Raw genomic sequence first — 24,291 nt, 5'->3', positions numbered from 1 at the left:
CATTTGTGGTTTTTTTTTAATGTGGTATATCACATTGATTGATTTGGTATGTTGAAACATCCTTGTGAACTTGGGATGAATCCCACTTGGTCATGATGTATGATCTTTTTTATGTGTTGTTGGATTTGGTTTGCTAATATTTTGTTGAGAATTTTTGCATCTATATTCATCAAAAATATCAACCTGTAATCTTTTTTGGTAGTGTCTTTGTCTGTTTTTGATATCAGGGTGATGGTGGCTTCATCTTTGGTAGTATTCCCTCCTCTTCAATTTTTTGGAAGAGTTTGAGAAGGATTGGTATAAAAGTTCTTTTTTTGTATGTTTAGGAGACTTCATCTATGAAGCCATCTGGTCCTGGACTTTTGTTTGTAGGGAGTTTTTAAATTATAGATTCTATTTCACCTCTAGTAATTAGTCTGTTCAAATTATCTATTTCTTCTTGATTCATTTTTGGTGAGCTGTATATTTCTAGAAACTTGTCCATTTCTTCTATGTTGTCAAATTTGTTGGCATATAATTGTTCATAGTATTCCCTTATGGTTTTTTGTATTTCTGTGGTATCTGTTGTTATGTCTCCTTTTTCATTTCTTATTTTATTTGGGTTCTCTCTCTATTCTTCTTAGTGAACCTGGCCAGAGGATTTTAAATCTTGTTTACCCTTTCAAAGAACCAGCTCTTGGTTTTATTGACTTTTTTCTATTGTTTTTTAATCTGTTTTATTTATTTCCTCTCTGATCTTTATTATTTCCTTCCTTTGGCTGACTTTAGGTTTTATTTGTTCTTCTTTTTCTAATTGTTTTAAGTGGTAGGTTAGGTTGTTTGAGATTTTTCTTGTTTTTTGGGGGAAGGCCTGTATCAGTATGAACTTCCCTCTAAGAACGGCTTTTATTTCATCCCATAGATTTTGTATGGTTGTGTATAATTTTTATCCTTCATCTTATAATGTGACGTATCATCATCTCGATTTGCAGATGTCAAACTATCTTTGCATCACTGAAATACATACCACTTGATCATGGTGTATGATCTTTTTAACATACTATTGAATTTGGTTTGCCAATAATTTTTTGAAAACTTTTGCATCTGTGTTCATCAGGGATATTGGCCTGTAATTTTCTTTTTTTGTAGTGTCATTGTTTGGCTTTGGTACCAGGTTAAATGCTGGATTCATAAAATGAGTTTGAAAGTGTTCCCTCCTGTCCTAGTTTTTGGAAGAGTTTGAGACGATTGATATCAATTTTTCTTTAAATGTTTAATAGAATTCACTGGTGAAGCCATCTGGTCCTTGACTTTTATTTGTTGACAGTGTTTTGATTACTGATTCAATCTGCTTCCTAGTAACTGTTTTATTTAGATTTTGTATTTATTCATGATATATTCCTTGTAGGTTGTATGTTTCTAGGAAGATATTCATTTCTTATAGGCTGTCCATTCTGTTGGCATAAAATTGTTCGTAGTATTATCTGATGAGCCTTTGTAAACCTAGGCTATCAATTGTTAAGTCTTCTCTTTCTTTTCTGATTTTAAGTTCTCTTTTTTCTTTATAAGTCTTGCTAAATATTTTTCAAATTTATCTTTTGTAAAAACAACAGCTCAGTTTCATTGATCTTTTTTCTATTGTCTTTTGTTTCTATTTCATTTATTTATGCTCTAATCTGTAATTTTTTTTCTTCTTTGGGCTTAGTTTGTTATTTTTGCCTAGTTTCTTGAGGTAAAAAGTTAGATTGTTTATTTGAGATTGTGCTTGTTTTTATATAGGCATTCATGGCTAGGAAATGCCCTCTTAGAACTGTTTTGCTGCATCCCATAGGTTATGGTATGTTGCATTTCCCATTCATTTGTCTCAAGATATTTTTTTCTTCTTTTTTTTTTGTGGTACATGGGCCTCTCACTGTTGTGGCCTCTCCCATTGCGGAGCACAGGCTCAGTGGCCATGGCTCATGGGCCCAGCCACTCTGCAGCATGTGGGATCTTCCCGGACCAGGGCACGAACCTGTGTGCCCTGCATCGGCAGGTGGACTCTCAACCACTGCACCACCAGGGAAGCCCTCAAGATATTTTTTGATTGCACTTTTTTTTCTTTGACCCATTTGGTTCAGTAGCATGTGGTTTAATCTCCAAATATTTGTGAATTTTCCAGTTTTCTTCTCATAACTGATTTCTATTTTCACACCACTGTGGTTGTAAAAGATGCTTGATATGATTTCAGTCTTCTTAAATTTTTTGAGACTTGTTTTGTGTCCTAACAAACATATGATCTGTCCTAGAGAATGCTCCATGTGTGCTGAGAAGGATCTGTATTCTATTGCTTCTTGATGGAACTGTCAGCAAATGTTCTTCAAGTCCTTATGGTTTAACATGTCATTTAACTTTCATGTTTACTTATTCATTTTCTGCTGGATGATCTATTCATTGATGAAAGTGTGGTATTGAAGTCCCCTACTATTTTTGTATTGCTGTTTTCTTTGTCTGTTAATATTTGCTTTATATATTAGGTTTTTGTATGTTGGGTGCATAAATATATACAAATATTATATCTTTGTTGTGGATTGACCCATTTATCATTATACAATGACCTTCTTTTTCTCTTATTACAGTCTTTAAAGTTTTTGTCTGATATAAGTATAGCAACCCTAGCTTTCTTTTGGTTTTTGTTTGCATGGAATGTCTTTTTTCCACATTTTACTTTCAGTCTCTGTGTATCCTTAAAGCTGAGGTGAATCCTTTGTAGGCAGCATGTACTTGGGTCTTGTTTTATCCAGATCCCATTGGAGGAAGGGTCTTTTAGAGGTTCCAGAAACCCATTATATTTCCCCAAAATACACACAGAAAAAAACAATAAAAGAAAACATTGTGGAATTCTAAAGGGTCAAGAAGAAAAAATATATATTTAGAATTTAAAAATTAATAAAGCACATTTTTATCTCTTAGAAGAAAAAAGAACAATTGATCATATAGAATACCACCTAATATTTTTAATAAACTTGACATGTTCCTATAGACAGCTAGATACTGAGTGCCTTAGGTTTTCTTTCCTTTCCTTTTCTTTTTCTTAATTAGGAATTTTATGTGGAAAGACTCTACCTTCTCACAAATATTAGCCAATGGAAAATGAGAACCCTAGTCATTTAATGGGGCATAAACAGAGCAACCAATTGCATACTTGATTTTTTCCTTTCATTAAAAATCTTTGTCAACTATGAAAAGCATAGAAGGGTCAATTTATCTATACATTATGCAATTGATAGCCCTCATATAGAATAATTATAAAATTTACTCCTTCACCAAAATACATAATGTTGTACTCTAAGCATATAATTTTGAGACTGACGTAAATTTACACTATTGGTATATGGATAAAAGTCCTTCATTGAAGTGAGAAATTGCAAATGCCAGAAACTCAGTATTTTGATGTTAATTTCAATGAGTATGTCTGATGCTTTACATTTATACTATATTTAACCAACTCCTTTCTTTTCCTACCCACTTTCATCTTAAAAAATTATAAAGAAATGGAAAATTTTCTCCCCAATCATAGCTTCAAGGGTTTGCTATACAAGTCAAGTGAGTTAAGAAAGGTATGCATTTTTTAGTGACATGGGACAGATAAATAAGGCTAGAACCAAGGTGTTTTTCAGACTGTGAATACCCAATCTGCCAAGTAATATTTCCAATGACGTATTAGATAACTCTTAAAAGAAGAAAAACAGAACAGCAACAGATACAAGACAACAGTAATTCTACACTTTGCACAAATTGTATGTGACTTACTAAGCATGAAGGATAGGATAACCATATTTTTAGGCTTCTCATGAGTGCTGGTCTACATTTTTCTGCAACAAAGTAACTTGGATCTTAGAGAACAAATACTTAAAATGGAAGAAAAAGTAGTATATTGGAAGTATTAATAGTCTCCCTACTTAAACTTCACACATTAAATAGAAGAGTCTGCCATTAGAGTGAGGTAGCTGGAAGATGCTACTTTTTGTCATTGTTATTTTGTCTGTTGCTGTTGTCTATTTGTTTTGCATTCCTGTAGTTTTACTCCACTACCTCAATGATACAATCAAAAAGACTCATCTGTGTGTTTCTTAGATTATGCAAACTGCATTTTGAAATCTAGTTATGAAATTTAATTAAGCATTTAAGCATTATTATATGAAATATGTTTGTAAACATTTATGTTAATAAAGGCTAGTTGAGTGTTATGGAAAAGCAAAACCCTGATATAGGTAATTGTCTTACTCAGTTCAGGTGGCTATAACAAATTATATAGGCTGGGTGACGTAAAAGAAATTTATTTCTCACTGTTCTGTTGGCTGGGAAGTTGAAGATCAAGGCTCTGGCAGGTCTGGTATCTAGTAAGTACACTCTTCCTGGTTTGCAGACAGCCATCTTCTCCCTGTACCTTCACATGAGAGTGGGAAGGGGCGTGGGGAAAGGATAGAGTTATAGACAGAGAGAGAGATAGGGAAATAGCTAGTGTTCTATCCCATTCATGAGGGCTCTACCCTCATGACCTAATTATCTCCCAAAGGCTCCATCTCCTAATACAATCACATTGAGGATTAAGATTTAAACATATGGAATTCGGGGGACATAAACATTCATTCTATAGTGGAAAATTATACCAATGAGTGGCTGAAACTAATTATACTGACTACAAATACTGGTTAACTTCTACAAGGATTCTGCCCACAGTTTTTAAAGTAAGTATATTTTCTATATTTATAAAAGAGAATAAAACTTAATATAATTAATACAAGTCAAATTGTATTGATTATATACCATATATAAAATATATATATGTTATATATGATAAATTAATATACATTAGGTTTCAGGTTAAAATTAAAATGTTTACATTATGTACCTATATATTTCATTATGTACCTATATATTTTTATGATTCTCTGCTTTGCCTGGGTTTCAAATGGATTGACCAACAGAATTCCTATTGTCTATATATGTTTTCATTTCATGACTAGATAAGTGTGCAAATAATGCCCTTGTGTGTGGAGAAGATACTTATTGAAGATAATTAGAACTGTGTGTTTAAGGTAATGGATACTTGTCGTTTTTACTTTTCTAAACTAAAAAACTCTCACAAATGTAGTTAATTTTTTAGTCCCTTGTCAAATGTGTCTTAGAATGAAAAATCATTTCTTGACCATAGAAGTATATTCTGGTCTTATTAATTAACTAAACGTTACACCTCACTTTTCATTGTCATTTCAAATGCTGATAATAATAATAATAAACTGATTTTAGCTGGTGCATTTACCTAGAAATGTATTTGCAAGTTTCTCAAATAGCATTTGCAGTAGATCATCTTATAAATAATTAAATTCCTTTAAATGTACAGGACCTTTGTCAGGTACAATGAAAGCTTTGTCTACATTATACCTGAAGGCAGCATTGGAAATACTTCATCATGACCAGGAGCCAGATTATAAGGCTGTCTTGCATAAGGGTGCTAGGCTAACTGGGTGAGTGTTGCAGAACCATGACCGTGGTCCTGGGCTAAGCCTGCCCCAAGGAAGGAAAGTCTTTTTTTCCCCCCCAATTCTCACAGAGGAGACTGATGAGTCAGCAATGTCCTGTAGGAGACACTGATTCCAATATTTCTTGGAGGTTGGAAACCTATGTGGACTAATTGCAATAATCTTAGTATAATTATTTATCAGTGAAATGAATCTTTTGTGTTCGTCTTCATCCATATGCATACTACAATATATTGTTCATGTGCCCTGGTAATAACAATAACTTTTAAAAGTGTGTTTCTTACCACTATATTCTAGGGGGGTTAGGTGCAGAAGATTATCTTTCATTGCATTTATTCATCTATGCTTTTATACCTAAGTACTCTTAGAACTTGGATCATTGGCTTGAAAACTGCATCTCAGCACCTGCCCTCATATCATTTAATTGTGTACAGAAATACCTTTTAAGCACAGCTACATTTAACAGATATTTGCAGGATGTAATACTCAATTTTTCCTGAACTAGGAATAGATCCAATGAGCAGATTACTTTTGCCATCTTAGCTTTTTAAAACTTATATACTTTGGTTCTTATTTATTGTTTTACTGTATACAAGTTTGATCTTTACTTGAAAGTCTTAGCTCCCCATTGCCTACTTTTTAATGTACCTGTACAAACAGAAAAATAACAATCACACTAGAGTGGCAAAATTTCTGCAAGGGTCATAAAACAGAAAATATTTCTTTAAAAAGGAAAAGCAATATGTAAGCAGGAATATGTGTGCAGATGATCCTTTGATGATTTGTTCTGCCAGGACCTGGCTTAAATCACTTGTCCCTCAGAAGGCAAGGTTTTTCCTTCCTCCTTTACTTCTCTGGTTTTCACTTTTACTTTTGTTTGTCCTTTAAAGTTTCTAAAATTTGTGCTTTATGGCTCTTAATTTCCTAATAGTCTGACCAGGTTAGTGAAGACAGATTAAAAACCACACTTACAGGCGAATGCATACAGACCTATTAAGAAGGTATTCATTGTCCATTGTGTATTTATTTTTGCTTCCAAAAGGCTCTTTATCAGAGCCCAACTGCTTCATGCTGCACCTGGAACAGAGCAGCAGCATCTCAATATGCTTTCCAAATCAGTACAAATTGAAGCATAGAATCTAACTGAGCAAGTCTGTCAAGTTTTTAAACTATTTACCAGTGCTAAAGTCTTTGAAATTTAATTACCTTTATCACTGGGACTATGAGGCCTATTATGAGTCCAGTAAGGGGTAACATCTTCTTTATTTTGACTCTTTAGACCTTTTCATTACTGTTGTATTTTTAAATGACTTTATATTGTGGAGGATTATCTACTCTAAACCATCCTTCTGTTGATGTTTTAGGACACTGAAGAGTTTCTGATTGCTTTAGAGATTTTGTGTACTTACTTTCTATATATAAAGCATACAAACAATTTGGAGTACTGCTTCTAGAGAAGTATTGATTAGAAAATAGTGAACAGAGACCTTTCATTTTCAGCAATCCTATGTCAGCAATAATTCTATTGAAGAGAAAGTGGCCCCTTATGAGAGACAAAAACATAGGATGATAAAATTCAAAAGGTACCCAAAGAAAACTTTTTTCTGATTTCAATACCAATTTTTTTTATAGAAAAAAATCATGAGAGGAAGAAACTTGTTAATTTTCATAAACTTTCAATTATAGGATCAGATATCCATCCCTAAAAGCCTTGTACTTCTGATTTAGTTCAAATGATGAATCAACTTGAGTAAACTTCTTTTATTTCAACATATTTTGTTGCTTTGACTTAACCTAGTTGTTAAAGTGCATTTCAGCTCCCACACTCAGCAATCTGAAATTGTTACCCTTAACAGCTTGTCAATCTATGGCAAACTAAAATCTAAATCAATTTTATCTCTTTGGCCAAGAATCTACCATCAAAATAAGGTGGGAAAATTCCATATTCATATCCTCTCATGTTCTATTTCCTTCTCTTTCATTATCATCTCCCACTAATATTCTCATCTGCCAGTGTTGCTTTTAGTCTTCTCGTGATTTTATTTTGCCTAGTCTGCTACTTATGACTGACTATGCTCTATTGCCTTCTCACATCATTCTGGAGGGAAGGAATGTTTCCAACTCCTTTTGTTGTCCCTGCTACTTAGAACAGTGCCTGTAACATGTTGGATATTTAATAAATACACTCATATTTGTTTTCCAGAAATGAGAACTCTTCCTTCTTCCTATTTCCTTTTGTGAGTGTTATTTAAAGGAGGGTCCATGAAGGTAGGGATTTTTTTTGTTTTAGTCTCTGCTTTATACATGTTCCTTAGACTAGTACCTGGCATATAAATAGGCATTACATAAATATTCATTGGATTAACTATTTATTTACTGTTCATATTTTCTAAACCATTGTATATGAATTCAGAAAACTTGAATATTGATGGTAGGGCTATAAAATTATATCAGAAAATTTAAGGGAAAAGCTAAAATGACATGGCATTTACTCTCAAATACTTTCCTGTAATTTAGTAAACTCTGTGTACAGTGTAACATTTCAGACTCACTATGCATACCGTATATAGTCAAGGTTACTGTTGAATAATGAAAATATACCTTAACAAATAACATTTCAATTCAAGATCAGAATGCTATGTGATCCTTAAGGGACTACATTTACTGATGATGTTGGCTGTGGTCCAAATGCAAAATATCATGGTTATTAAATGTACTTGTTGGCATTTAATCTGCTAATTATTGTTTAAAGAAAAACTCCTTGACATTTCAAGAGTTATTTCCAATCACTGCTGTTACAGTGTGCGACACTTCTTTTCATTACAGAAAAAAAAATCACATAAGGCTATGGCAGCAGAAATTAAATAAATATTAACATTTACATAGAATAACTATCTTCCTATTGAATAACAGTCCATGTTGATAAAAAGGCAGCCCAAGAATTCCTATGACATGAGAATCACTCATTATTACTTTAGGTAGGGGGCTATGCACGCTTAGAGGTAACACAATCAGAGTGACCACTACCATGTATAAGAGAGTGATTGATTAGTAGGAAGTTCTAGGCTGCTTAGTTCAAGCTCTTATCCTCAAGCCAATGAATCAGGAATCATTTCTCACAGAAATTACCCTCTGATATCTTAATTTTTTTCCTAGTGTTATAGCTGACATCAAATATTTCTCCAGGCTAAGCTTAGACAAAAGATTTTACAATTAAAGAAATAAATTTCTAGTTTTAGAAACTCAACATGTGTCAACAAAGAATACTCTTAAAGAGATATTAATTGCAAATATAAAGAACTTTTTTGTATTTTAAGTAAAAAAACTAAAAAAAAAAACTGGGACAATATGAACACTGAGTATATTCTGATGATATTAACATTGTTGCAATGTTTTTAAATGGTCCATTTGTTTAGTGATTCACAGTGATATATTTACAAATAAAATCATTTGGTATTTGGAATTGGCTTCACAATGGTAAAATAAGGGGATGGGTGAGGAGTTAGGAGCAGATATAAATGAAAAAAGATTGGTGTTGAGGCAACAATTATTGAAACTAGGTGATGGATGGTGAAAAACTGAAACCATTTCCACTAAGATCAGGAACAAGACAAGGTTGCCCACTCTCACCACTATTATTCAACATAGTTTTGGAAGTCCTAGCCACAGCAATCAGAAAAGAAAAAGAAATAAAAGGAATACAAATGGAAAAGAAGTAAAAAACTGTCACTGTTTACAGATGGCATGATGCTATACATAGAGAATCTTAAAGATGCTACCAGAAAACTACTAGAGCTAATCAATGAATTTGATAAAGTAGCAGGATACAAAATTAATGCACAGAAATCTCTTGCATTCCTATACACTAATGATGAAAAATCTGAAAGAGAAATTAAGGAAACACTCCCATTTACCATTGCAACAAAAAGCATAAAATACCTAGGAATAAACCTACCTAAGGAGACAAAAGATCTGTAGGCAGAAAACTATAAGACACTGATGCAAGAAATTAAGGATGGTACAAACAGATGGAGAGATATACCATGTTCTTGGACTGGAAGAATCAACACTGTGAAAATGCGTATTCTACCCAAAGCAATCTACAGATTCAATGCAATCCCTATCAAACTACCAATGGCATTTTTCACAGAACTAGAACAAAAAATTTCACAATTTCTATGGAAACACAAAAGAGCCTGAATAGCCAAAGCAATATTGAGAAAGAGAAATGGAGCTGGAGGAATCAGGCTCCCTGACTTCCGACCATACTGCAAAGCTACAGTAATCAAGACAGTATGGTACTGGCATGAAAACAGAAAGATAGATCAATGGAACAGGAGAGAAAGCCCAGAGATAAACCCACACACATATGGTCACCTTATCTGACAAAGGAGGCAAGAATATACAATGGAGAAAGGACAGACTCTTCAATAAGTGGTGCTGGGAAAACTGGACAGCTACATGAAAAAGAATGAAATTAGAACACTCCCTAACACCATACACAAAAACACACTCAAAATGGATTAAAGATCTAAAGGTAAGGCCAGACATTATAAAACTCTTAGAAGAAAACATAGGCAGGACACTCTATGGCATAAATCACAGCAAGATCCTTTTTGATCCACTTCCTAGAGAAATGGAAATAAAAACAAAAATAAATAAATAGGACCTAATGAAATTTAAAAGCTTTTGCACAGCAAAGGAAACCATAACCAAGACGAAAAGATAACCCTCAGAATGGGAGAAAATATTTGCAAATGAAGCAACTGACAAAGGATTAATCTCCAAAATATACAAGCAGCTCATGCGACTCAATATGAAATAAACAAACAACCTAATCCAAAAATGGGCAGAAGACCAAAATAGACATATCTGCAAAGAAGTTATACAGATTGCCAAAAAACACATGAAAGGATGCTCAGCATCACTAATCATTAGAGAAATGCAAATCAAAACTACAATGAGGTATCACCTCACAGCAGTCAGAATGGCCATCATCAAAAAATCTACAAACAACAAATGCCTGAGAGGGTGTGGAGAAAAGGGAACCCTCTTGCAGTGTTGGTGAGAATGTAAATTCATAGAGCCACTATGGAGAACAGTATGGAGGTTCCTTAAAAAACTAAAAATAGAGCTACCATATGACCCAGCAATCCCACTGCTGGGTATATACATTGAGAAAACCATAATTCAAAAAGTCAGGCACCACAATGTTCATTGCAGCTCTATTTACAATAGCCAGGACATGGAAGCAGCCTGTGTCCATTGACAGATGAATGGATAAAGAAGATGTGGCATATATATACAATGGAATATTACTCAGCCATAAAAAGAAATGAAATTGAGTTATTTGTAGTAAGGTGGATGGACCTAGAGACTGTCAAACAGAGTGAAGTAAGTCAGAAAGACAAAAACAAATACTGTATGCTAACACATATATGTGGAATCTAAAAAAAAAAAAAATGGTTCTGAAGAACCTAGGGTCCTGACAGGAATAAAGACACAGACCTACTAGAGAATGGAGCTGAGGACATGGGGAGGGGGAAGGGTAAGCTGGGACGAAGTGAGAGAGTGGCATGGACATATATACACTACCAAATATAAAATAGCTAGTGGAAGCAGCCGCATAGCACAGGGAGATCAGCTCTGTGCTTTGTGTCCACCTAGAGGGGTGGGATAGGGAGGGTGGGAGGGAGACGCAAGAGGGAGGATATATGGGGATTATATGTATAGCTGATTCACTTTGTTATACAGCAGAAACTAACACACCATTGTAAAGCAATTATACTCCAATAAAAATATTGAAAAAGAAAACCAAAAATTAGGTGATGGGTCCTTGAGGTCCACTATAGTATTTTTCTTCTTTTATAAATATTTCAATTTTCTATAATAATAATTTAAAACAAAAAAATGGTAGCAAAATTCTCTTTTGTATGAAAGAGAAGGCTGAGTAAGGAGAAAAATATGTCTTTACCTCAAAGCCAAAGAGAAACTAAATCATCCTACACCAAGCTTTCTCTTCTCAACCTATGTTGTGTGTAATAACAGAACTATCACTTTGAGGTATACATTTTTGTATTTCTTCTGGAATTATTTCTGCCCAACTATATTTTTAGCTCAATGAAGAAAGCTACTTTTTCCTAAAATGTTTTTGTATCCTCTACGGTATATATACAAACAACAAGGATATACTTAGTATTGAAAATTTGCTGCTTAATATTTTTTAACTAGGAAAAGTAAAGTAAAATGAACATTTCTGCAGTAACCATAGTATTCTAATTAAAATGCAAGACAATGTCAGTGAATGAAGACATAAAGCAAAGCAGATAAAAACTCAGAAAGGATTTTATTTTAGCAAATTACCTCAAGCCAGAAAGTAGTAAACAAAATAGAACAGAAATCTCAAAAAGAAAGATAGTTGGTCAAAAATGAAAGCAGAGTAAGAGAAAATTAAGTGCAGGGCACCTAGAGATGATGACAAACTACAACTGGAGAAATGGAAAAAGAATACTAATTTATCCCATGTTCCAGGCAGTATTATAAAAATTAGGTCTAAAGCAGCAAATAAAACAAAATTCCTGTCTTCCAGCTTTATCAAGGTATAATTAACAAAGTTGTAATATATTTAAAGAATAAAAAGTAATGATTTGATATGTGTACACATTGTGAAAAGGCTTCCCCCATCATGTTAACACATCCATCACCTCACATATACACTTCCCTTCACTCGGTGAGAACATTTATTTCTACTTTCTTAGCAAATTTCAGTGCTACAACACAGTGTTCCTTACTCAACCCATAACAAACCTTGCACCCCTTTACTAACTTCTCCCTATTTTCTCTACTTTCAACTTCTATAAATTTGACTTTTTAAAAATATATCATGTATAAGTGATACCATACAATATTTTTCATTCTCTACTTTATTGCACTTAGCATAATGCCCTCCAGGTTTATCCATGTTACCACAAATGACAGGATTTCCTTCTGTTTTGAGGTTAAATAATATTCCATTTGCGTGTGCGTGTGTGTGTGTGGTGTATCACAGTTTCTTAATACATTCATCCACTGATAGACACTTTTAGGTTGTTTTCAGATGGTGGCTACTGTGAATAATACTTCAAGCAACATGGGAGTACAAATATCTCTTTGAGACAATGTTTTTTTTCCTTTGATATATACCCAGAATGGGATTGCTGGATAATATGGTAGTTCTATTTTTAATTTCTTGAGAAACCTACATACTGTTTTCCATAGTGGCTGCACCAGATTACATTCTAGTCAACTGTGCACAAGGGTTCCCTTTTCTCCATATCCTCACCAGCATTTATCTCTTGTCTTTTTGATAAGGACTGTCCCAACAGGTGTAAGGTGCTATCTGATTGTGATTTTGATTTGCATTTCCCTGATGATTGATGATGTTGAGCAATTTTCACGTACTTATTGGCCATTTGTATGTCTTCTTTGGAAAAATGTCTATTCAGATCCTTAGCCCATTTTTCAATTAAGTTATTTTGTTTTTTTACTATTAAGTTGTATGGGTTCCTTATATATTTTAGATATTAACACCTTACCAGATATGTGGTTTGAAAATATTCCCTCTCATTCCATAGTTTGCCTTCTCATTTAGTTAATAATTTCCTTTGCTGAGCATAAGCTTTTTAGTTTGATGGTGTCCTACTTCTTTATTTTTGCTTTTGTTACCAAATTTAAAACATCATTGCCAAAATCAATGTCAAGGAGCCTATCACCTATGTTTCCTTCTAGGAGTTTTACAATTTCAGGTCTTACATTCAAGTCTTTAATCCATTGTGAGTTGATTTTTGTCTATTGTGTAAGATAGGGGTCCAATTTCTTTCTTTTGCATGTAGCTGTCCAGCTTTACCAACACCATTTATTGGAGAGACTATCCTTTCTCCACTGTATATTCTTGGCTCCTTTGACAAAAATCAACTGACCATTTATGAGTGGGTTATTTCTGGACACTCTATTCTGTTTCATTGATCTATGTGTTTGTTTTTATGTCAATACCACACTGTTTTGATCACTGTAGCTTTGTGATTTAGTTTGAAATCAGGAAGTGTGATACCTCCAGCTTTGTTCTTGCTCAAGATTGTTTACCTGTCAAATGTCACATAACTAATAAGTGTAGGAGTAAGAATGCGTATGGTATCCTTGATACCAATGACTTTCTCATTTCTCCTTTTAAGTTATTTTTCTTTGAGAGTGGCTTATTTGTCCATCTGCTTTCTTCTGTATAAGCTTTGGGTGAGGGAGGAAAGAGGAGCAAAGCTGAAAAAATAGATCCAACCATAGAGGGCCACACAAACAAAAACTGTTTTTTTCTATAGTGGTGGTGCTTCAATACTGGTGGGAGCATCAATATTCATTTATGAAGTCATGGCCCAATCACTGCATTTTTCTGTCAGTTTATCTGTAAGAGGAGTGATTCAATTTCTGATTCTTTTAATCTATACTATTTCCCACAGTCCCCTGTGTCAGGACTTTGCAGGTAATTTCAGTATGTGCTTGGTCTGCCTCTTACCTCTCAGATTTTGCAAAGCTAGGCCTTCTGTTCATAAAGTAATGATGATGATAATGATCAATACAGCAAATTACTAGATAACCTACATTACAACAACTGAATTTCCTTCTGAAGACAGACTTCCTGATGGAGATCATATATGAAAAGTAGGTAGGAAATAGTCCTTTGTGGTAAAAGTTTATACTTTTTCCTGGCTTGGCTGATTTAGAGATAACATCATGTATCAATCAGGTAAGCTTTTTGCTTTTTGTAGCTTAGAGTCATCTGAGGAGCTTTCAAAATCTTGATGCCCTGGGACTCCCCCAGCTCAATCATATTAGAAATTTTGGGGGTGGAATTCAGGTACATTGTACAGTCAAATCTGAAAACAAATGATGTAAATAACCCATTCATTAACTGGAGTTCCACTTGTCAGTAAGTTCTAAGTAGTACATCAGGATCAACTAAAATAACATGCTTGTTATTTGTTCTCTTATCACCACTTAATGTCTACATGAACTAAGTCAATTCACTCTCCATTCTGAGTATCAAGTTCCCAGCATGGAAACTTGAGATGATGCCATGTTTCCCTCAGGTGGCTTTGAGTATTAAGTGAATCAATGTACAGTGCATGGCACGTTATCCAGAATATACCAATCACTAATGAATAGAGGCTAATGAATTAACTTTTCTTGGAAAAAATTCAGGAAATGGTCATTCAAATAATTTTTTTCTTGTATTCTGTAGCTCAGGTGATGAATCCAGGTTGAGAAATACTGTTGTTACAGATGCTTTTCCTAGACTTTTGAAATCAGACAGTCTTAGATTTATGCTGATCCACCCATTTACTAGCTTTGTGTCCTTGGAAAAGTTACTTAATCTTTCTGAGCTTCAGTTAGCTCATTTATAAACTGGAAATAATAAGACTCTTGGAATTGTTGTAAGAAATAAATGTCTAAGTGCATAATATGGTGCATGATATGTAGCAAGTTCTCATGACACATTAGCTATTACTATTTTATAACTATTATTGTTTGTATACTTTTAGAATTTCTTTGGCCAATGCAATTAATGAAGCTAGTATTACAGTACTGAAAGAAAATTTGGCAAAAGGATAATAGGATTATAAGAAATGGAAACTAGTACAAGTTGTAGTTTTGTCTTTTTTTTGACACTCAACATTTTGCTTTTCCTATCATTTTAGTAAGTAGAGACAGTTTGAATTACAAGATAAACTAGACAAAAAGAAATCTGTAACACCATTATAGTGGTGAGGAATATACAACATTTAAGAGATTATCCATTCCATAATACCAATGGGTACATAAACTTGCAATAGAGAATTTATAGAAATGACATATAGAAAGATATGAAAATGTAGTTTATTTCTAAATGTAGAAAATAAATTTAGACATAAGTAGTTGCTTTTATTTTTTTTTATAATTTACTGAGGCATTTCCCTTTCTGATAGTTCACAAAAACAATACAGCTTCTTCTCTTCCATTGAAGCTCAATATAGTTGTTTTTAACGTCAAAAGGCTGATTATAAGTTATGAAGAGCTTCTCTAATTTTTAGGCATGGTTGATTTCTCCTTGTATATATTATAATTTTTGTTGTTTATTATATTGAGTGCCTTACAAATATTTTTGCCTTTATAAATAACAGATTTGTTGAATTTGCTAAATATGTATTGCATAATGCATTTCCACATTTGCAAGTCAAATATGATAACTTCTCAGTCACTTTTAGAAATTTAGTTGCATCTTGATCTGTCACAAAATTGAGAAAATGTTTCCTATTATAGTGCTAGGAGCTAAGAGTTACATAGTTCTGAAAAGTTCCTAAGTGATAAATTGATGAGGTGGGTAAATTTGCTACAGGTCAGGCTTGAGATCTCATTAGTGCTGACTAGTGGAACAAGATTCTGAAAGAGGTGCCAAGGCCCTGGATTTCCTGAATAAAACTAACCCGAGGTTGGTGAGTTTAATGTTCAGCATTTTTTTCTGTACCCTCCTACTATTTACTCTGTTTTATTCTTTTCTTTTACCTTTTTATTTTGACATAATTTCAGACTTATTGAAATGGTGAAAGAACAGTACAAAGAATTCCCTATAATCTTTATCCAAATTCCCCAAATATTAACGTTGTCACATTTGCTTTTCTTTCTCTCTTTCTCTTTCCCTCTCTCTTCCTTAGGCTCTCTTCCTTTCTCTACTGTTGAAGAAATATAATTACAAATAAAATCTTCTTTCAACCCAGAAAACCTTTTCACAAAGGTGTAAGGGAAAGAAAGTTGTATTACTGAATAAGCATTAATCCAGAATGTGATGCTCTTTACAGGCAATCTGCTAAGAGACTGCCTAGAGGGGGAAAAAAATCACCCTTTTGTATAACCTAGCAGATACAATCCATTTGCAACCTGGAATGAGGGACTCACCCAAATTAGGTTCCTACCCTCCCACAGAGAATTGGAAACTGGGCACTATCTTCCTAGGTGACCACATTATAAAGAGATGGTTCCTGGGTCTTAAAGCTAACAAGAGGCTTACTTAGCTTCTAAAAAGCTTTATACACATTTTGAAGATATTGAGAATGTGCTTATAATACAAGTTGTCTAAAGGACATGCTCTAAGAGAGAAGGGAAGTCTCTTCCCTTATTTTCCACAGGGAAAATTAAATCTCTTATTTTTAATTTGTATTTACCCTTAAAACACAGGTACACTTATAATCTTTATTTTGAACCCTTTAAGAGTAAATTCAGACATCTATAATATAGTTACTAACTAGCTTAATCCTAGACTATATAGAAAGTAGTTTGAGAATTGCTAAACTATACCACTGAAAAAGCATACCTACTACAACTAAAGTTCAATATTTGTTTATGATTGTATAAATATTATATCCAAAGGTTAATTTCTAACAAAAATGTTCCTTGATCTGTACAAGATGGCAGAGTAAAAAGACCCTGAGCTCAACTCTTCTCACAAGCACACCAAAATTACAACTATCTGAAAAACAACCATCAATAAAAATGACTGGAATCTACAAGAAAAGATCTTCTACAGCTAAAGACATAAAGAAGGAACCACAACAAGACTGAGAACAATTATATTGCAGAGGTTCTGACCTCTGCAGGAGGAAGAGTTCTGACCTCCAAGTCAGGCTCCCCAGCCCAGGAAGATGAACTCCCAGAGCATTTGGCTTTGAAGGTCAGTGGGGCCTAACTGCAGGAGCCCCACTGGCCTGGGGAAAATAGAGACATCACTCTTAAAAGGTGCCCAGAAAAATCTCAAGTGCACCAGGACACAGGGCAAGAGAAGTAATTTGATAGGAGCTGCTGCTCTTGGAGAATCTACTGGAAAGATGGTGGGGGATTGGGTGTGTGTGGCTGCAGCTCACCTGGGGACATAGACACCAGTGGTAGACATTGGGGAACACTGTTGGCAGCTGACATCTTGGCTCAGTATCTCCAAGATCTGGGCACCCAACAGTCTGCAGGTGACAATGCTGGTATGCCTCAGGCCAGACAACTAACTAGGTGGGGACACAGCCCTATCCATCAGTAGACAGGCTGCCTAAAGACTAAAAAGTCCACAGCTACCTCTGGGCTTGCCCCAAGACCCAGCTCCACCCACCAGTAGACAGGCACCAGCCCCTCCCACCAGGAAGCCAGACCAAACCTCTAGACTAACCTCACCAGGGGCAGACACCAGTAGCAAGAAAACTATGATCCCGCAATGCAGCCCAAACCTTTCCTTGGGACCAGCAGGGCCCTAGCCTGGCCCAAGAGCAGATCAACACAGTCTTCGGGACACCCAAGACCCCATACCCAACTGTGTCAGGAACTAATACACACACACACCCCAATGATCTAAAACGAGCTCTGGGAACCCTGGGCCCTGCAGCCACACTCCAGTAATCAGCACTGTATGCCAGTAGACTGGCACTAACCACAGGATTTGGCTTTGCCTGCCAGTGGGTGGGCAACAGCTCCAGAGTCTTTGGGACCCTGACTCTGCCGACCAGAGAGCCAGCACTAGACCTGAGAGCCCCCTAGGGCTCCACAACCAGCAACCTGGTGACCAGATCCCACTAAATAGTAGCCAGGAGTAGCCACACAAGGCAGGGCCTGGCAACCAAACAACTAGGGGCCTATTAGACCACCCACACATCCCACCACAAAAGAAGGTCCAACATAGCCCCCTTAGGGTAAAACCCTAAAGCATATAGCTTGGGAGTGCCCTCCTGGGATGCATAGGATGCCTCCTACAGAGGGCCACTTCTCCAAGGTCGAGAGACATAAATAACCTACCACATACATAGAAATACAAATAGCAACTTAGACAAAATGATGCCGCAGAGGAACATGTTCCAGAAAAAGGAACAAGATAAAACCCAAGAAGAAGAACTAAGGGAAGTGGAGATAGGCAGTCTACCTGAGAAAGAGTTCAGAGTAATGATAGTAAAGATGATCAAAGAACTCGGGAGAAGAATGGATGCACAGAACAAGAAGTTAGAAGTTTTTAAGAAATAGTTAGAAAATATAAAGAACAACCAAACACGATGAAGAATACAATAACTGAAATGAAGAATACAATGGAAGGAATCAATAGCAGACTAAATGATTCAGAAGAACAGATTAGTGAGCTGGAAGACAGAGTAATTGAAATCACTGCCACTGAACAGAAAAAAAATGAAAAGAAATAAAGACAGTTTATGAGACCTCTGGAACAACATAAAGCACACTAGTATTTGCATTATAGGGGTCCTAGAAGAATGAGAGAGAGAAGGGGCCCAAGAAAATATTTGAAGACATAACAGCTGAAAACTTCCCTAACCCAAGAAAGGAAATAGTTCCCTAAGTCCAGGAAGTGCAGGGAGTCCAAAGAGGAACACACCAAGACACATTGTAATCAAAATGACAAAAATTAAAGATAAAGAGAGAATACAAAAAGCAGCTGCATAGCACAGGGAGATCAGCTCAGCACTTTGTGACCACCTAGAGGGGTGGGATAGGGAGGGTGGGAGGGAGATGCAAGAAGGAGGAGATATGGGGATATATGTATATGTATAGCTGATTCACTTCGTTATAAAGCAGAAACCAACACACCACTGTAAAGCAATTATACTCCAATAAAGATGTTAAAAAAAAAAAAGCAAGAGAAAAGCAACAAATAATATACAAGGCAACTCTCATAAGACTATCACCTGACTTTTTTCAGCAGAAACTCTATAGGCTAGAGGGAGTTGCAAGATATACTTAAAGCGATGAAAGAGAAAAAACCTACAACCAAGAATACTCTACTCAGCAAGGCTCTCATTCAGAATTGATGGAGAAATCAAAAGCTTTATAAACAAACAAAAGCTAAAAATTTAACACCATCAGATAAGTTTTAAAACAAATGTTAAAGGAACTTCTCTAGGTGAAAAAGAAAAGTCCACAACTAGAAACAAGAAAAATATGAAATAAAAATCTCACTGGTAAAGGCAAACATACAGTAAAGGTAGGAAATTGTCCACACACAAAGCTAGTAGGGATGTTAAAAGGCAAAAGTAGTAAAATCATCTGTAGCCACAATAAGTAGTTAAGGGATACACAAAACAATTAGATGTAAAATATGATATCAAAAACAATAATCATGAGGAGAGGAGAGTACAAATGCAGGGTATTTAAAATGCATTTGAAATTAAGAGATCAGCAACTTAGAATAATCATGTGTGTGTATATATATATATATATATATATATATATATATATATATATATATATATATATATATATACACTTCTACACAAAAACATCAAGGTAACTGCACACCAAAAACCTGGAATAGATATACACACAAAAAGGGAAAAGGAATCCAAAAATATCATTAGTCATCAAAACATAGGAGAACAAAGACAAAAGGGTAAAAAGAGACCCAGAAAAACAAATCCAAAATAATGAAATGACAATAAGAACATACATATCAATAATTACCTTAAAGGTAAACAGACTAAATGCTCCAACCAAAAGACACAGACTGGCTGAATGGATACAAAAACAAGACCCATATATTTGCTGCCTACAAGAGATTTATTTCAGATCTAGAGATATACACAGACTGAAAGTGAGGGAATGGAAAAATGTATACTACCAAAACAGAAACCAAAAGAAGGCCAGAATAGCAATACTTATATCAGAAAAAAATAGACTTTAAAATAAAGACTGTTACAAGAGGCAAAGAAGGACACTACATAATGATCAAGAGATCAATCCAAGAAGATATAACAATTGTAAATATATATGCACCCAACATAGGAGCAACTCAATATATAAGACAAATGCTAACAACCATGAAAGGAGAAATTAACAGTAAAACAATAATAGTGGGAGTCTTTGCCACCCCACTTACATCAATGGACAGATCATCCAGACAGAAAATCAGTAAGGAAACACAGGCCTTAAATAACACATTAGACCAAATGGATTTTATTGATATTTATAGAGCATTCCATCTGAAAGCTGCAGATTACACATTCTTTTCAAGAGCACATGGACCATTCTCCAGGATATATCGCATGGTAGGCCACAAAACAAGGTTTGGTAAATTTAACAAAATTGAAATCACATCAAGCATCTTTTCCAAGCACAATGCTATGAGATCAGAAATCAACTACAAGAAAAAACTGCAAAAAACACAAACACATGGAGGGGGAAAAATAGGCTGTACTAAACAACCAATGGATCACTGAAGAAATCAATGAGGAAATCAAAAAAATACCTATAGACAAATGAAAATGAAAGCACAGTGATCCAAAACCTATGGGACACAGCAAAGGCAGTTCTAAGGGGGAAGTTTATAGCAATACAAGTTAACCTCAGGAAACAAGAAAAATCTCAGATAAACAATCTAACTTTACACATAAAGCAACTAGAGAAAGAAGAACAAACAAAACCCAAAGTTTGTAGAAGGAAATAACTCATAAAGATCAGGGCAGAAATAAATGACACAGAAGCTAAAAAAGCAATAGAAAAGATCAATGAAACTAAAAGCTGGTTCTTTGAAAAGATAAAATTGATAAACCTTTAGCAAGAGTCATTAAGAAAAAGGGTCCAAATCAATAAAATCAGAAATGAAAAAGGAGAAGTTACAATCAACACCACAGAAATACAAAAGATCATAAGAGACTCCTGCAAATAACTATACACCAATAAAATGGACAACCTAGAAAAAAGGGACACACTTTTAGAAAAGTACAATCTCCCAAGACTGAACCAGGAAGAAATTAAAAAATGAACAGATCAATTACCAGTACTGAAATTGAACCAGTAATTTTAAAACTCCCCACAAACAAAAGTCAAGGACCAGATGGCTTCACAGTTGAATACTACCAAACATTTAGAGAAGAGTTAACACCTATGTTTCTGAAACTATTCCAAAAAGTGGCAGAGGAAGTAACACTTCCAAACCCATTCTATGAGGCCACCATCCCCTAATACCAAAAGCAGACTAAGATACCACAAAAAAAGAAAATTACAGGCCAATATCACTGATGAACATAGATGCAAAAATCCTCAACAAAATACCAACACTACATTAAAAGGATCAGACACCATGATCAAGTGAGATTTATCCCAGGGATGCAAAGATTTTTCAATATCCACAAATCAATCAGTGTGATACACCACATTAACAAATTGGATAACAAAAACTATGGGATCATTTCAATAGATGAAGAAAAAGCTTTTGATAAAATTAAATATCCATTTATAAGAAAAGAAATAAAACTCTCCAGAAAGTGGGCAAAGAGGCAACATACCTCAACATAATAAAGGCCATATATGACAAACCCACAGCTATCATACTCAACAGTAAAAAGCTGAAAGCATTTCCTCTAAGATCAGGAGCAAGACAAGGATGTCCTCTCTCACCACTTTTATTCAATACAGCTTTGGAAGTCCTAGCCACAGCAATCAGAGAAGAAAAAGAGATAAAAAGAATCCAAATTGGAAAGGAAGAAGTAAAACTGTCACTGTTTGCAGATGACATGATACTATACATGTTAAACCTTAAAGGTGCCACCAGAAAACTACTAGAGCTCATCACTGAATTTGGTAAAGTTGCAGGATACAAAATTAATTCTCACAAATCTGTTGCATTTCTCTACACTAAGAACAAACTATCAGAAAGAGAAGTTAAGGAAACACTCCCATTTACCATCCACCAAAAAAAAAAAAAATACTTAGGAATAAACCTACATAAGTAAACAAAATATCTGTACTCCAAAAACTATAAGACTGTGATGAAAGAAACTGAAGACCACACCAACAGATGGAAAGATATACCGTGTTCCTGGATTAGAAGAATTAATATTATTATAATGACCATACTGCTCAAGGCAATCTACAGATTCAATGCAATCCCTATAAAATTACCAACAGTATTTTTCTCAGAACAGGAACAAAAAAATTTTGCATTTGTGTTGAAACACAAATGGCCCTGAATAGCCAAATCAATCTTAAGAAAAAAACGGAGCTGGAGGAATAATGCTCCCTACCTTCAGACTATACTACAAAGCTACAGTAACCAAAACAGTGTGGTACTGGCACAAAAACACACACAGAGAAAAATGGAACATGATAAATCCATGCACTTATGGTCAATGAATCTACAACAAAGGAGGCAAGGATATACAATGGAGAAAAGACAGTCTTTTCAATATATGGTGCTGGGAAAACTGGACAGCTGCATGCAAAAGAATGAAATTAGAACATTTTCTAATGCCATATACAAAAATCCACTCCAGATGGACTAAATACCTAAATGTAAGATAGATGCTGTAAAACTCCTAGAGGAAAACATAGGCAGGACACTCTTTGACATAAATCGCAGACATACCATTCGGTAAACATGGTGCTGTCTTGTTGTGGGGCTGCTCTTGCTCCATTCTACACAGTGGCAGCCAGGTGTTATTTCCTTACTTTCAGACCTCTCACGACCTCTCTGTCTCCTTACCATTCTGAACTTAGCTAGTTCATTCTGGCTGAATCTCATTCAAATCCAGTTTCTGATCACTCAAGGCAAGGGATGCTTTTTTTTTTTTTTTTCTTTGCAGTATGCGGGCCTCTCACTGTTGTGGACTCTCCTATTGTGGAGCACAGGCTCTGGACGCACAGGCTCAGCGGCCATGGCTCACGGGCCCAGCCGCTCTGCAGCATGTGGGATCTTCCCAGACCAGGGCACGAACCCGTGTCCCCTGCATCAGCAGGCGGACTCTCAACCACTGCACCACCTGGGAGGCCCCAAGGGATGTTTTAAAGAAGGATTTTGCTGGCACATACTTTTCCATCAAGTGTTAAAAAAATTGAGGGAGATTCATTTATATTACAGAGCAAACTTGTCACCTGCTGCCTTTACCTTTGAACTCCTCTTGTTTTATATAATAAGAAAATTAATTTAGTTTATTCTCTTATGTTTTTCCATTATACAAAGTGAAGAAAATAGTGTCTTAAAATTCAAAGACAAGTCACTTTTGTCTGCAGCATGATGGCAGCCTGCATCATTTGCCTTTTTTTCTCTTCTTGATTTGCAGCTAATTGGACATCCATAACCAAACCCAAGTGCCTCTGCCTGTTATAACAGGATAGCCAGGATTTTCTACCCACCTGTGCCTCCAAAGCTGGACAGATAAGATCTCAGTGGGGATGATGGATCCTGGGAGTCAGTGAGCCTGCCCTAGCTCCACTCATGTCCATCAGGAAAAAGGGAACTGGGAGAGAGCAAAACTGGGTGGATATCCACAGGTGACAGACAATTGGTGGAGGCCCAGCCTGCCTGACAGGGGACTCTGGCATGCTGTTGAAGAATAAAGACAAGTTTTGAGGCAGAGGACACAGAGGAACTCACTAAGTCAGCACCTCTCCCCCAGGTGACATTAGAGGCCACCTCTTTGGCAGTTGAGGTAGAAAGTGAAAGTGTTGAGTGACCATCCAGCTGCCCCAGTTGTTCTGGATGCAGGTGGAGGGACCTATTTCTCTTTACCAGGAGGGCACTCAGTGACTGGTGTGGGGCTGGTGAGGAATAGAAAGAGTCAGACAAGACTGTCAAAGGGCACTGAAGGAATGCATTCTCTCCTTTGAGATTTCAGCAGGAAGTCTGCCCATGGACCTCTGGGAGTGCCCTGCTGGAAGATCCCTCTACTAGACTCATGGGCCATCCCCAAAGCCTCATGTGCTGAGCCCATACCTCCCCTCACTCTGCTGTCAGTTCTGTGTGCTC

Source organism: Stenella coeruleoalba, assembly GCF_951394435.1.
Source record: "Stenella coeruleoalba genome assembly, chromosome: 2".
NCBI classification, from domain to species: domain Eukaryota; kingdom Metazoa; phylum Chordata; class Mammalia; order Artiodactyla; family Delphinidae; genus Stenella; species Stenella coeruleoalba.
The sequence above is the reverse complement of the archived record's forward strand: the minus strand, read 5'-3'. Positions refer to the sequence as shown.